Genomic DNA, 13,605 nt, shown 5'->3' on the forward strand with positions numbered 1-13,605 from the left:
AGACACCTTCTATGACTGGGCAGGGAGGGCACATCGCTATCTCAATTGAATCAAAGCTACTCAAGGAAAATCTGTAAGACTCTGGCCAAACTGCCCACCTGAGGCAGGCACATGGTGTGTGATTGTCTATTTGAAAACAGAACAGTCAACAAAAATGGTCAGGACAGCAAAATAACTCAAAAGGTAAAGTGCCAGGATGATTGTGTCTTTGTGCATCAGGATGTGATGGAAAAGGAGGTGCCAGTCTCTCAAGAAAACATTGTCTTCCTATTTTGCTCCAAAGTGTTTTTATCAAAGCAATGTTCTGTTTCTTCAAGTTCCATAAAACAATTCAAATAATCGAAATCAAGTATTGGGTACAAGACAAATTGTTCCAATGATTCATAGGTCTTTCCAAATGTACTTCTTAAGGAATATCATCTTTCCGCCCACAGTCACAGTTGTGAGGGTCATCCAGTCCTCTGACCGTGAGCCCTGTGTGTAGAGTGTCTCCAGCCACCGGCCTGCAGCCTTGGGGCAGCCAGATAGTTTTGGCAGTTTCCGTCCTCCACTTGGTTTGTCTTCTGGCAACCACTTCCTGCTAGGGTGGGCTTCAGGATGACACTTCTGTAAGGATGTAATGCACCCTGGTGTAGAAGTACGCCCTACTCTCCCTTTTTTCCCATGCTCCTCTCAGCGGTCACTTTGGACTCTGTTCCTGGCCTGCCTAGGTCTATACTGTCCTTCCTGCCCCTCAGTGTGGTCTTACTGTCTCATTGCTCCACCCGCCTTTATACTACTCCTGGTTCAATGTGGTCTTCCGGGATCTCTCTGTCTCCTCTGTCTATATAGTTGGTTTGCCTTTCCCCCTCTTCTCTATGAGGAGCTGTATCAATACTCCTCTCTATGCTCTCACTGTCTTCTCTCTAAGAGCCTAACCTCACCAACTCTATGCTTTCAATCCTTCTTTGCCTTTCTTGATGCCATTTGTCTTTCAACTCCCAACTCTCTTGCAATGACTTATCATCTCCGTCCTTCATCGCATACCAATTCCCAACTCTCTCGCAATGTCTTGTCATCTCCCCCCTTCATTGCATACCAATTCCCAACTCTCTCGCAAAGTCTTGTCATCTCCCTCCTTCATCGCATACCGATTCCCAACTCTCTCGCAATGTCTTGTCATCTCCCTCCTTCATCGCATACTGATTCCCAACTCTCTCGCAATGTCTTGTCATCACCCTCCTTCATCGCATACCAATTCCCAACTCTCTCGCAAATGTCTTGTCATCTCCCTCCTTCAACACATACCAATTCCCAACTCTCGCAATGTCTTATCATCTCCCTCCTTCATCGCATACCAATTCCCAACTCTATCGCAATGTCTTATGATCTCCTTCCTTCATCGCATACCAATTCCCAACTCTCTCGCAATGTCTTATCTCCTTCATGGCATACCAATTCCCAACTCTCTCGCAAAGTCTTATCATCTTCTCTCTCCTTCATGGCATACCAATTCCCAACTCTCTCGCAATGTCTTGTAATCTCCCTCCTTCATCGCATACCAATTCCCAACTCTCTCGCAATGTCTTGTCATCTCCCTCCTTCATCGCATACCAATTCCCAACTCTCTCGCAATGTCTTGTCATCTCCCTCCTTCATCGCATACCAATTCCCAACTCTCTCGCAATGTCTTGTCATCTCCCTCCTTCATCGCATACCATTTCCCAAATCTCTCGCAATGTCTTGTCATCTCCCTCCTTCATCGCATACCAATTCCCAACTCTCTCGCAATGTCTTGTAATCTCACTCCTTCATCGCAAAACAATTCCCAACTCTCTTGCAATGTCTTATCATCTGCTTCATGGCATACCAATTCCCTACTCTCTCGCAATGTCTTATCATCTCCCTCCTTCATCGCATACCAATTCCCAACTCTCTCGCAATGTCTTGTAATCTCACTCCTTCATCGCATACCAATTCCCAACTCTCTCGCAATGTCTTGTCATCTCCCTCCTTCATCGCATACCAATTCCCAACTCGCTCGCAATGTCTTGTCATCTCCCTCCTTCATCGCATATCATTTCCCAACTCTCTCGCAATGTCTTATCATCTCCCTCCTTCATCGCATACCAATTCCCAACTCTCTCGCAATGTCTTGTCATCTCCCTCCCTCGCAATGTCTTGTCATCTCCCTCCTTCATCGCATGCCATTTCCCAACTCTCTCGCAATGTCTTGTCATCTCCCTCCTTCATCGTATACCAATTCCCAACTTTCTCACAATGTCTTGTCATCTCCCTCCTTCATCGCATACCAATTCCCAACTCTATCGCAATATCTTATCAGCTCCCTCCTTCATGGCATACCAATTCCCCACTCTCTTGCAATGTCTTATGATCTCATTCCATCATCGCATACCAATTCCCAACTCTCTTGCAATATCTTATCTCCTTCATGGCATACCAATTCCCAACTCTCTCGCAATGTCTTATCATCTCTCTCCTTCATGGCATACCAATTCCCAACTCTCTCGCAATGTCTTGTAATCTCCCTCCTTCATCGCATACCAATTCCCAACTCTCTCACAATGTCTTGTCAACTCCCTCCTTCATCGCATACCAATTCCCAACTCTCTCGCAATGTCTTGTCAACTCCCTCCTTCATCGCATACCAATTCCCAACTCTCTCGCAATGTCTTATCATCTCTCTCCTTCATGGCATACCAATTCCCAACTCTCTCGCAATGTCTTGTAATCTCCCTCCTTCATCGCATACCAATTCCCAACTCTCTCGCAATGTCTTATCATCTCTCTCCTTCATGGCATACCAATTCCCAACTCTCTCGCAATGTCTTGTAATCTCCCTCCTTCATCGCATACCAATTCCCAACTCTCTCACAATGTCTTGTAATCTCCCTCCTTCATCGCATACCAATTCCCAACTCTCTCACAATGTCTTGTCAACTCCCTCCTTCATCGCATACCAATTCCCAACTCTCTCGCAATGTCTTATCTCCTTCATCGCATACCAATTCCCAACTCTCTCACAATGTCTTATCATCTCCCTCCTTCATCGCATACCAATTCTCAACTCTCTCGCAATGTCTTATCTCCTTCATGGCATACCAATTCCCAACTCTCTCGTAATGTCTTATCATCTCCCTCCTTCATCGCATACCAATTCCCAACTCTCTCGCAATGTCTTGTCATCTCCCTCCTTCATTGCATACCATTTCCCAACTCTCTCGCAATGTCTTGTCATCTCCCTCCTTCATCGCATACCAATTCCCAACTCTCTCGCAATGTCTTGTAATCTCACTCCTTCATCGCATACCAATTCCCAACTCTCTCGCAATGTCTTATCATCTGCTTCATGGCATACCAATTCCCAACTCTCTCGCAATGTCTTATCATCTCTCTCCTTCATCGCATACCAATTCCCAACTCTCTCGCAATGTCTTGTAATCTCACTCCTTCATCGCATACCAATTCCCAACTCTCTCGCAATGTCTTGTCATCTCCCTCCTTCATCGCATACCAATTCCCAACTTGCTCGCAATGTCTTGTCATCTCCCTCCTTCATTGCATACCATTTCGCAACTCTCTCGCAATGTCTTATCATCTCCCTCCTTCATCGCATACCAATTCCCAACTCTCTCGCAATGTCTTGTCATCTCCCTCCCTCGCAATGTCTTGTCATCTCCCTCCTTCATCGCATACCATTTCCCAACTCTCTCGCAATGTCTTATCATCTCCCTCCTTCATCGCATACCAATTCCCAACTCCCTCGCAATGTCTTATCATCTCCCTCCTTCATCGCATACCAATTCCCAACTCTCTCGCAATGTCTTGTCATCTCCCTCCTTCATCGCATACCAATTCCCAACTCTCTCCCAATGTCTTGTCATCTCCCTCCTTCATCGCATACCAATTCCCAACTCTCTCGCAATGTCTTGTCATCTCGCTCCTTCATCGCATACCAATTCTCTTCTCCTTCATTGTCTTGCCTTTTGTTGTCTCTGATAGTATCAGCACTGTGTGGACTTAGAGCATGTATAGGGGCGGTAGAACCTTCCGTGGGTGAATTTTCCTTCCCAATGCATACTGTGTTTGATGGGTCATGAGGTTAAAGGGGAGTTTTAGTTCTCACATGGGCCTGCGTTCCTGCAATCATAGTTGTCTTGTACTTTTCTGTGCCAGTATATTCTCTGCCAGGTTGAGCAGTACATGGACCTGCAGGAACCCTGTTCCAGGAGCTATCATGCCTCCAGCCTTCCACATTCAATTCCCATGCGCAGAGTCTCACAGCATCACTAATTCATGGAACTGATTGTCAGCAATGTGAGCAAAACGCCAGGCACACACCTGACATTAACTGAATCAGCAGTAGTCACCCCCATTCAAGCTGCAAAGCTATCAATTAGCCCCTCGAAACAAATGAAAGTCACAGAGAGCCCTCAATGCGCAGAGGCGATTAATTAATTAACATTAGATTTGATTAATAAATGGCCCTGCTTAATAGTAAATATCAGCCTGCATTGGGTGCATGGCAGAGCATTGAACCTTCGGGGAGCATGCGGATATAGTTATCTTGATTGCGTTGGTTGGTGGTGGGGTGGGGGTGGGGGGGGTTAACATGTTTTGAGGTAGCCTGACAAATGGCCTATTAATTATCTAATGTAGTCTGACAAGAGCAGCTTGATAAAGATATATGTTTTTGAATTGCTGCATGGAGAGCACTGGAGAAGGACCGCAGAAGGGACGCGGCTGTCCCGGAAGTGGGTTTTGAGCCACGGCCGTGGAGACAAGGCCTCAACTCCCGCAGCGGCTTTCCAGGATAAAATATGGCCTGGCAGTAGGGGACAGTTTCTCGCAAAACCACCTCTGCAATATCTGATTAGGGAAAGGAGGGGCAGGTCTTTACTAAATTGGGGTTAAGGCATAATCAATATCATATAGAGAGCGTCGGCGCTGCTCTGCATATGCGCCGGCACTCTGCGTCATTAGGGAATCCATAAGCATATGGCAGGACATAGCCGCGCGCGCGCCATTCTTTTTATTTAGAAGTTTATCTTCCAACCTGTTTGACAGCTGCTCCTAAGTGGTTTCCCAGTGCCAAATTATTTTTATGATTGTTTGATGTTTTATTCTCCCATTCCAGTTAATGAGATAGGATCCCACATTGGCCATAAGTCAGGGCTGTCAGGGCTAAAAAGCGCGCTCGTGGCAGGATAGCCTGATGGCAAATAAGACTAAAAGCCGTACATCATAAAAAAAAAAAAAAAACTTCCTCGCCCAAAGCCCTCTGCAACAATCAAATCGGGGGCGCACTCCTCATTTTTTTACAGCACTACTCACTAACGGGTACATTTTCAGGCAGGCCAATTTGGTTAAATAAATAAATAAAGTTTGCTCAATTAATTTAAGGGGAAATTAAAATGTTTATTTGCAAGAAAACTGGTTATGCTTGTAAGGAAGAATTATGGAGGCAAAGACAATGAATGCCATAAATCAACAGGGCAGTTTTCATCCAAGGATACAATATGCAAAGAGCATCCCCCACGGAGATGCTTTCTATATGGAATTCCTAATGGAGGACATTTGCGCGGGTATCTGATTTGCAATGCAAAAGGCATGATATACTGCTCCTCTTGGCTCCTGCACAGGGCTAAGACACTCAAGCTTAGCGCCACTTAAGAGTCCTCCATCTTGGTTTGGGATTGACATGCCCAGAAAAATGATCCGTAAAATCTATTTGCAATCAGTTTGCAAGTGTCTGATTTAACTGCTCAAGGTTCCACCCCACCCGCAATATTCTGAAACTTTCACATCAGCGTTTTCGCACTTATATATTCAGACATGGACATTTTAAAGGGCCTCATTACAAGTATGGCAGTCGGTAAAAACAGAGGTAATATGGCAGTATTTCCGCTACCGCTGCATTACCGAACTGCCGTACCATAAGTTTGTTGTATGGTGGAGGATAAACCTCCAGCAACAAGTTGGAGGTTTATCTTCCACCTTACTGGCAATAATTGGCAAAATTGGCAGAATCACCCGGGGAGGAATTACTGCCAACGGTAATTCCTCTGAAATCCCCATGGAGTCCTATGGACTGCAAAAATGAGGACTTAAACCACCCTGCCACCACTAGTAATACCGAAATAAATCCACAGGACCAAGTGGCAGTAACAGAAATTCCGTTTGGTCATATTTTGGTGGATTTACCACCAGAATACCACCAAACTTTATCTACAACACACATGCATATTTGTTTTTCATTTTCCACTTTTATTAAACATTTTACTTATGACAAATCAATCAGTAAATCACATAGAGCAACAGACGATTAAACAATACCCTCACTTCCGCACCCTCTGCTCTTAGTTAACCGGACCCAACCGGGCTCTAGGGATTTCCAAGAGTTCATCCATGGGACTCTAAGCTATGGATAGGGTGACAAGTTGGGTTCATCAGTAGCGACACCCTAATAGTGATGGGGAGTGATTTTCGAGGAGACCATCAGATGGGCTAGTCCAGGGCAGGGAACATCAAAGTCTCATTGAGCCACAGTCCTCATGGATGAGCACCACTGTCCAATCCAGCAAGAAGGCCTTCATCGTGTCATGAGTTAGAGCTGGTAATTTCTCATAAGTGAAGATAGCGCAGAGTTTTGCCAGCCACTCTGCCCTGGAGGGTACTAACATCCTCTTCAATTTTGGGCCAAGGCCAGCCTGCCCACTCTCAACATGGCCTGGACCACCCTGGGAAGGGCACTCAAATATGAAGCCGGGGAAGGGATACCCAACAGGAGGACAATAGGGTGCAGGGGGAGAGAGAGACCCACTATATCCTTGATCCAGCTCAGGAGTCCTGACAAGAAGATCTGGCTAGAAGGGCATTCCCACCACATGTGATACCAGGTCCTCCTTTGGCCACACTCTCTAAAGTGATACCAGGTCCCCCTTTGGCCACAATCTAGGACAGAGGGGGGAAACAAAGCAAAACATTTTAGACAACCTATCAGGTGGGAGGTGCCATGCGTGGAGGATCTTGAAATTGTGCTCCATGGCTGCTGTGTAGAGGGAACCCGAAAAGAGTACCCCATAGAGATTTGACCAGATGGCATCTCCCAATGGCACCCCCCACTTTTCCTCCCAAAATTGCTTGAATCCCTGTCTACCTTGAAACTGTGCTATGAGTAGGATTTTATACATCTTGGAGAGTGATCCCCTTCTCGAGGTAGATTCCACAATCACTCTCTCCAGTGGTCTGAGGGGGCGGGTAAAGGCCTCGCCCCACTTGGGGCTGGTCAGGCAACCTTTTATTCAAAGGTATTCAAAGATCGACATTGGGCGATCCCCCATGATTTCCACTAGAGTGTTGTACTCGATAAAGGTGTTATGCTGGAATAACTGGGTGGCTCGTTCCAGTCCCATGTCCGACCGCCTTTGGGTGTCTCTGAACCCTTTTTTACCCAAATAAAGGGGCGGGCCCCACAAGGAAAATAGTGGGGCAGGCCAGGAGGAAAGGGGTGAATTCGGTTTATCTTGTTTCTATAGGGACCATAGGACTGACAGAGTTGGGTGATTTTTGACTGTGTCAGGAAGGTCTCTGGACGGGGCCCACAGGAGATCTCTTACTTTCCTGGGGTGCGTGTGGATGTCTTCTATACATGTCCAATAGGTCCGCATTTCATCTCTCATGTGTTCTAACATAACCCTTAGCTGAGCTGCCTTATAGTACTGTCGGAAGTCTGGGAGTCCAAAGCCCCCCTGGGATCTCGGGAGAGTCAAGGTGGCGAATTTGATCCTTGGCTTTTTCCCTTTCAAAATGAATCGTAGTGTCATGGAGTGCAAGGATTTGAAGAATGCATCTGGTATAACTGTTGGGAGAGTGGAGAAAAGATACAGGAGTCAGAGAAGAATGTTCATTTTCAGGGCTACCATGCGTCCAAACCATGAGAGGGTCAGGAGGGCCACCACTGGAGGTCAGATCGTATTTTGGAGAGAATAGGGGGAAAGTTAAGTTCAAATTTCCCAAGTCCCTCAGGAGAAGGACCCCCAAGTAGGGCATAGCCGTGCGCTCAATTTTAATACCCCCCAGCGTTTCCCTCGCCTCAATGTCCTTGGCACCCTCCCCCCATTGGCATGAGGCATGGGTTAATTTTCAGGCCGGAGAAGACCACAAACGAGTGGATTAGGTCTAGGAGTCGCGGGAGGGATTCTTTTAAGTTGGTTAAGTAAGCGAGAATGTCGTCAGCAAAGAGGGATAGCTTAAAATCTAGATCACCGCATCGAACCCCAGAGATCCCTGAGTGTTTTCGTATAGCTATAGCGAGAGGCTCCATTGCAAGGGCATATAAGAGGGGAGAGATAGGGCAGCCCTGTCGGGTTCCCCTGACGAGGTGGAACGGAGCTGAGATCGTCCCGTTAACTGAAACCCTGGCCGACGGGCAATTATACAAAGCGGCAATCCACATATGGAATCTCTCCCCCAGTCCCATTCTATGCAGAACTTTGCCCATATAAGACCATTCCACCCGATCAAAGGCCTTTTCTGAATCAAGCGTTACTGGAGGTCTCGTTCATCAGATCCAGGGTTTTCCTAATATTGTCAGACCCCTATCTCCCTGTGACAAACCCCACTTGGTTACCATGCACGAGTGAAGGGAGATGCTGGGCCACCCTATTGGCGAGTAACTTAGCTAAAACATTCATATCTGTATTAAGTAAAGAGATTGGGCGATATGATTGGCAATTCATGGGGTCTTTCCCCTCTTTTGGAATAACTACAATTCGGGCCGATAACATGGACCGGGGGAGAGCCCCTGAATCCAGGACCGCATTTAATAATTTGGACAGAATTGGGGCCAAGGTGGAGCGAAAGGACTTATAGAAGAGTGGTGCTAATAGTATCGACTACTTCTCGAGGAGTTATGGGCCTCTCCAAGGGGTCTGCTTTCTCTGGAGGGAGGCGGGGGATTGGGAGGGAGTCTAGAAACTTATTGGCCTCCATGCCACCACCTGAGTACTCTGATGTGTAGAGGAGCTCATAAAATATGCAGAATTGCTCTACTATCCCGGGATCGTCCAGACATTTCCCCCCCCCCCGCCGGTACACGTATCGAGTCAACCCTTCTACTCTTCTGAGTTCTCCTCGTTGGCTCTAGCCCGCTTTCTTGCTGCCCCCAGTCCAATTAAAACTCCCTGGATTGTGGCCTTAAAGGCCTCCCAGACTCCCACCTCCCCCACTTGCCTGTTATCATTGATCTCAAAGTATTCCTTTATAGACTCAAGGAGGGTCTGAGCTGATTCCCTGTCCTTCAACAGGAGGTCATTGCACGTCCACCTCACGGACACAGGAGTGCCCGGGGAGATTCCCACTTGGACCCAGACTAGATCATGATCAGACCACGGGATTATCTCCACACCAAAATCCGCTATACTTTCACGCAATGTTTTGTCGATCAGGACATAATCGATCCTAGAAAAAGATGAGTGTTGGTTGGAAAAAAATGTAAAAAGGGGGTTTCGACCCTGGTGTGTCGAGTGAGAATCTAGAAGGCCAAGTGCTTTGTTCGTGGCGTGGAAGGATGAGGCCATTCTCCTCTGAGTGTGCAGGTCTGTGTACGGGTGCTCTGACTTCCTGTCCCAATCAGGATGGAGAACCATGTTAAAATCACCCCCCAATAAGAGAACCCCCTCCGTAAATGCCATGATTTTCATTTTCACCCCCACCCAAAATTGATCTTGAGCCTCATTAGGGGCAAAGATTGATACTAGTGTCACTTTCGTGCCCCTGATCTCCCCTTTCACCATTACAAATCGACCGTTAGGGTCTGTACGTTGAGCTTTTGGTATGAAATGTGCTTTAGGAGACACAACTATCGCTGCCCCTCTTGTTTTGGATGGGAAGGAGGCATGGAACACTTCCTGTGTGTATCTGGATCTGAGTACCATTTCCCTCCCCCTTGCTCAGTGGGTTTCCTGCAGAAACAAAATGTGGAGTTTCAGCCTATTAAATTCCTTCATCACCATTGTCCTCTTATTTGGAGAGTTCAGTCCACGGGCATTTAGCGAACCCAATGTCAGCGAGAGATGTGCATCAGCCATCAGTGGGAAAGCCAGCTCTTAGAAACCCTCTGAGATGTAACCCGTCTCCCTCCTCTAGGCTCTCAATTTAGGATATTCTTTTGAATGAGTGGTCCTCAATGCAGTTAGATACCCTTTTGGTAAATTCAACCAATAATAAACCCTTAACAACAATAACAAATCCCCCAACTTACCGAAAACCCCTTCCTTGAATGCCTGGGCTGCCTGCGACATGGGAGATGCCGTCCAACCAGGCCACCAGCGTCTGCCTCCACTAAGGCAGCAATCAACAACAAACCACTGTTATTCTGAGCCCCCCCGACTATGTCCCAGAAATAGTACAGCAGCGTTGCTTCGTTCCCCACCCGGACAAACACCAAGGAGCCTAGTCTGCCCAGAAGCAAGGTGCCTCGCAAGTTCTCTGAGCGGAATTCACCTCTGGATGATCATGGTATTTGCTGGGAGTGAAATCGGCCCCCTTTTTCATGTGTTGCACCATGCTGACAAGTTGTAGTTATTCGTTGGCCAGCCAAGGGGAAGGCGGGGCCACCCGTCTGAATTTTCTATTGCTGCAAACTCGACGCCTTTCTGAGGGTTCGTCAGCTCTCCATTGGGTTTTCGTGGACTCCCCGATTCTTTTTCTCTGCTCTCTTGGTTTTCCTCATGGGAGGTTTCACCCAGGAGTTCTTGGGTCACTCTTTGTATGTCATCTTCAGTGACCAGGGAGTATTTGTAGCCGTCATACTCGAAAGAGAGGGAGAAGGGGTGGCCCCATCTATAGCGGACTCCCTTGTGCTGGAGCCATTTTGTAAGAGGGCCACAGAGGTGTCTCCTCGCCAGGGTGAGAGCCGAGAGATCCTGGTAAATCGAGACCTTCGCGCCTTCCCAGTCTATTGGACGCTTCTTTTGTGCCATTTCTAGAATCTTGCTCTTTTCCACGTAGTAGTGGAACCGCACCAGGATTGATCTGGGTCCTCTGGAAGGGGCACCCGCTCTGTGGGCCCTGTCGATGGTTGGCTCCGTGGTGTTGGCATCGTCAAACAGCTTGTTGATCACCTCATTGACGATTCTTACAATGTCCGTCTGTGTTTCACCATCTCGTTCTGGTATCCCCAAGAATCGCAGATTGCTCCGGCGTTCCCTGTTTTCCAGGTCATCAAGTTTTAGTGTGCATTTCTCTTCTTGTCCCTCCAGTTCAGCCAGGCGCATGTCTATTTGGGTGTCCAGTATGTTGACTGAAGTTTGGTTCCCTTCCAAGGTTTGGACGCGATCTTCTACACAGTCCACCTTTTTATCAAGGGATTCCAGCCTTTTGCTAATGTCTGCCCTAAAGCCACGTATCTCCTCAAGAAGGACCATCATGCTCTTGTTCACTGCCTAAGCGTCCATTGCTCCTTGTTGTATAGAGGTGGGAATGGTGGCTGCCTCCATTTCGGTCGCCGGGGAGTGACAGAATTTTTGCAACGATCGGGCCCAGTCCATCCGGGGCTGGGTCAAGAGCAGGCACTTCCAAGTAGATAGGGGGGCCTGGACAGGGTGGGGGTCTGGAGAGAGTTTCCCAGGGGTACAGGAAGGGCTTGGGGGACTTTCCGGGGGGGCACCGCTGACTGGTAGCAGTCACGAGAATGTCTGAAGCCCTGGTGGTGTATGTGGGTTGAGATTTTGGTGGAACTCTGGGACGTTGGTACTGTAAGACTACTGGTGGGAGACACCGCGCTCCCCCAGGCCAACCAAAGCTCTCCCTGGGGCCAAGCCGATCTCTGAAAGGGCTTTGTGTGGGGGGGTCAAAGCGTCACACTAAGGCTTCCTGTACCCTCCCCTCTGTAGAGGCGAGGCACGAGGAACACCCGATCCTCTAGGCAGAGACTGGGGGGACGACCCCTATCAACTCTATCTGAAGTTTTATATATATATATATTTTTTTTTTTTTATTTTTTTTTACCCTTTGCTGCCAAACAGGTCGAGTAGTACAATTACCGCTATGTGAGTTATCCAGGGGCTTAGAGCTCTAGTCGAGGATTCAACCAGTGCGCTCAGGAGACCCGCAAGAATAAGGAGTGGGGAGACGGGTCAGAATGCCATGTTGTGTGGTCCTCTGGCGACAAGCTGAGAAAATCCTGCCAGCCAGACGCTAGCAGGGCGGATGGCCTCCCCGCAGCTCCAGAAGAGCGAGTTTAGTTTGAGTGTGTGGGTGCTTTAAATGTCGGCGGGTTGGACCGGGGCGGTGTCACTGAATCGGGTCACTCGGTTGATTGTGGGGCATTGCCCACTTTTCTACGATGTTGATCCGTTGTGTGCAGACGCTTTGGAATAAGGGTTCCCATCCGCTGGTAGTTCCGTGTCTAGCTTCCTCTCGCTCACTGTGGTGATATTTTGAAGATTGCCCTTGCCAGGGGCTGTCTGGGACTCTGGCGCAGCTAGGAACATGCACCATTTCGTGTTGCAAATGCATCTTCAGGGCCCCTGAATCTAGACCCCTTGAGCGCTCCCTCCACCCTGTGACCTGAAGTAGTGCTGGTCTGGACAACCCTTTCATTGTTAAAAGACGGATTGTGGATTGCTCCGAGAATAAACCTAATATTTTGCCGTGCACCTGGAATGTTCCATGTTGCAGAGCGCCCGGGCGCTATGGATGACCCACTGCCAGGTCCTACGTAGCTGGACTGTGCAATTAGCCTCGGTATCACCGAGTGTCTGATGCGTGCAGTGGGCCGAGAGTGGGGGGGTCAGGGCTGTTGTGGGGGGGCTTCACTACATTATCTGCTCTCAGGGACGCAGGTTGTTTTCTAGCAGAGTTTGATTCATAAGCCTGTGGGCACTGGGTAAGGGCTCCGGAGCTCCGTTGCAACCATGGGGCTATGAGAACTTGTTCCGTGTTATTTTATCCCCAAACTGCTGGCCGTTAGGTTTCCCTACCATACCTCGGGATCACAGGGGGGTTTGCGGGCGACTTATCTTAGGTACGTGTTGGTGTGTCCTTTCAGATCCTCCAGAAAAGATAGCGGGATGGCCAGAACTAGACCGCAGTATGCGTGGGCTTTATAGAGGGAGATTGCTATTACCAGAGCCAGGTCCCCTCTGGCGGCATCAGCTAGAGAATTCCTTAAGCGGGCCAGGGGGTGTAAACATCTGAGATTTTGGCAGGCCGCTGGTGTATCTGCCTTCTACACAGCCCTCTTCAGTCAACAACCGTATCGAGGCTGAACGGGTGGAGCGTTGCTAAGGTGGGCTGGGAGGAGGTGTGGAGCTCTTTCCCCTCGGAGCAACTGTTCAATGGAGAGATTCCTTCAGGGGCCGAAGGTCAGTGCTGCAAAGTCTCATGCATGTGCAGGCGCTCTACGGCACCATTGCCACAGCGCCCGCATGCATCTCGATGCGTCGGATCACTTGCCCTCTGTGCTTCGTCTGTCAGCCCGAACGAGAGATGGGGCAGTCGCTTTGAATCTCGAAGGCGCGGCTGTGCTTGTTATAGCTGGGGTAGATACGGCTCTCATGGGGAGCCCGCTCGCAGATGTTAAAGGCACACGGTGTAGCA

This window comes from Ambystoma mexicanum, chromosome 10 (assembly GCF_040938575.1).
Source record: "Ambystoma mexicanum isolate Mex_15411 chromosome 10, UKY_AmexF1_1, whole genome shotgun sequence".
In the NCBI taxonomy this organism is placed as follows: Eukaryota; Metazoa; Chordata; class Amphibia; order Caudata; family Ambystomatidae; genus Ambystoma; species Ambystoma mexicanum.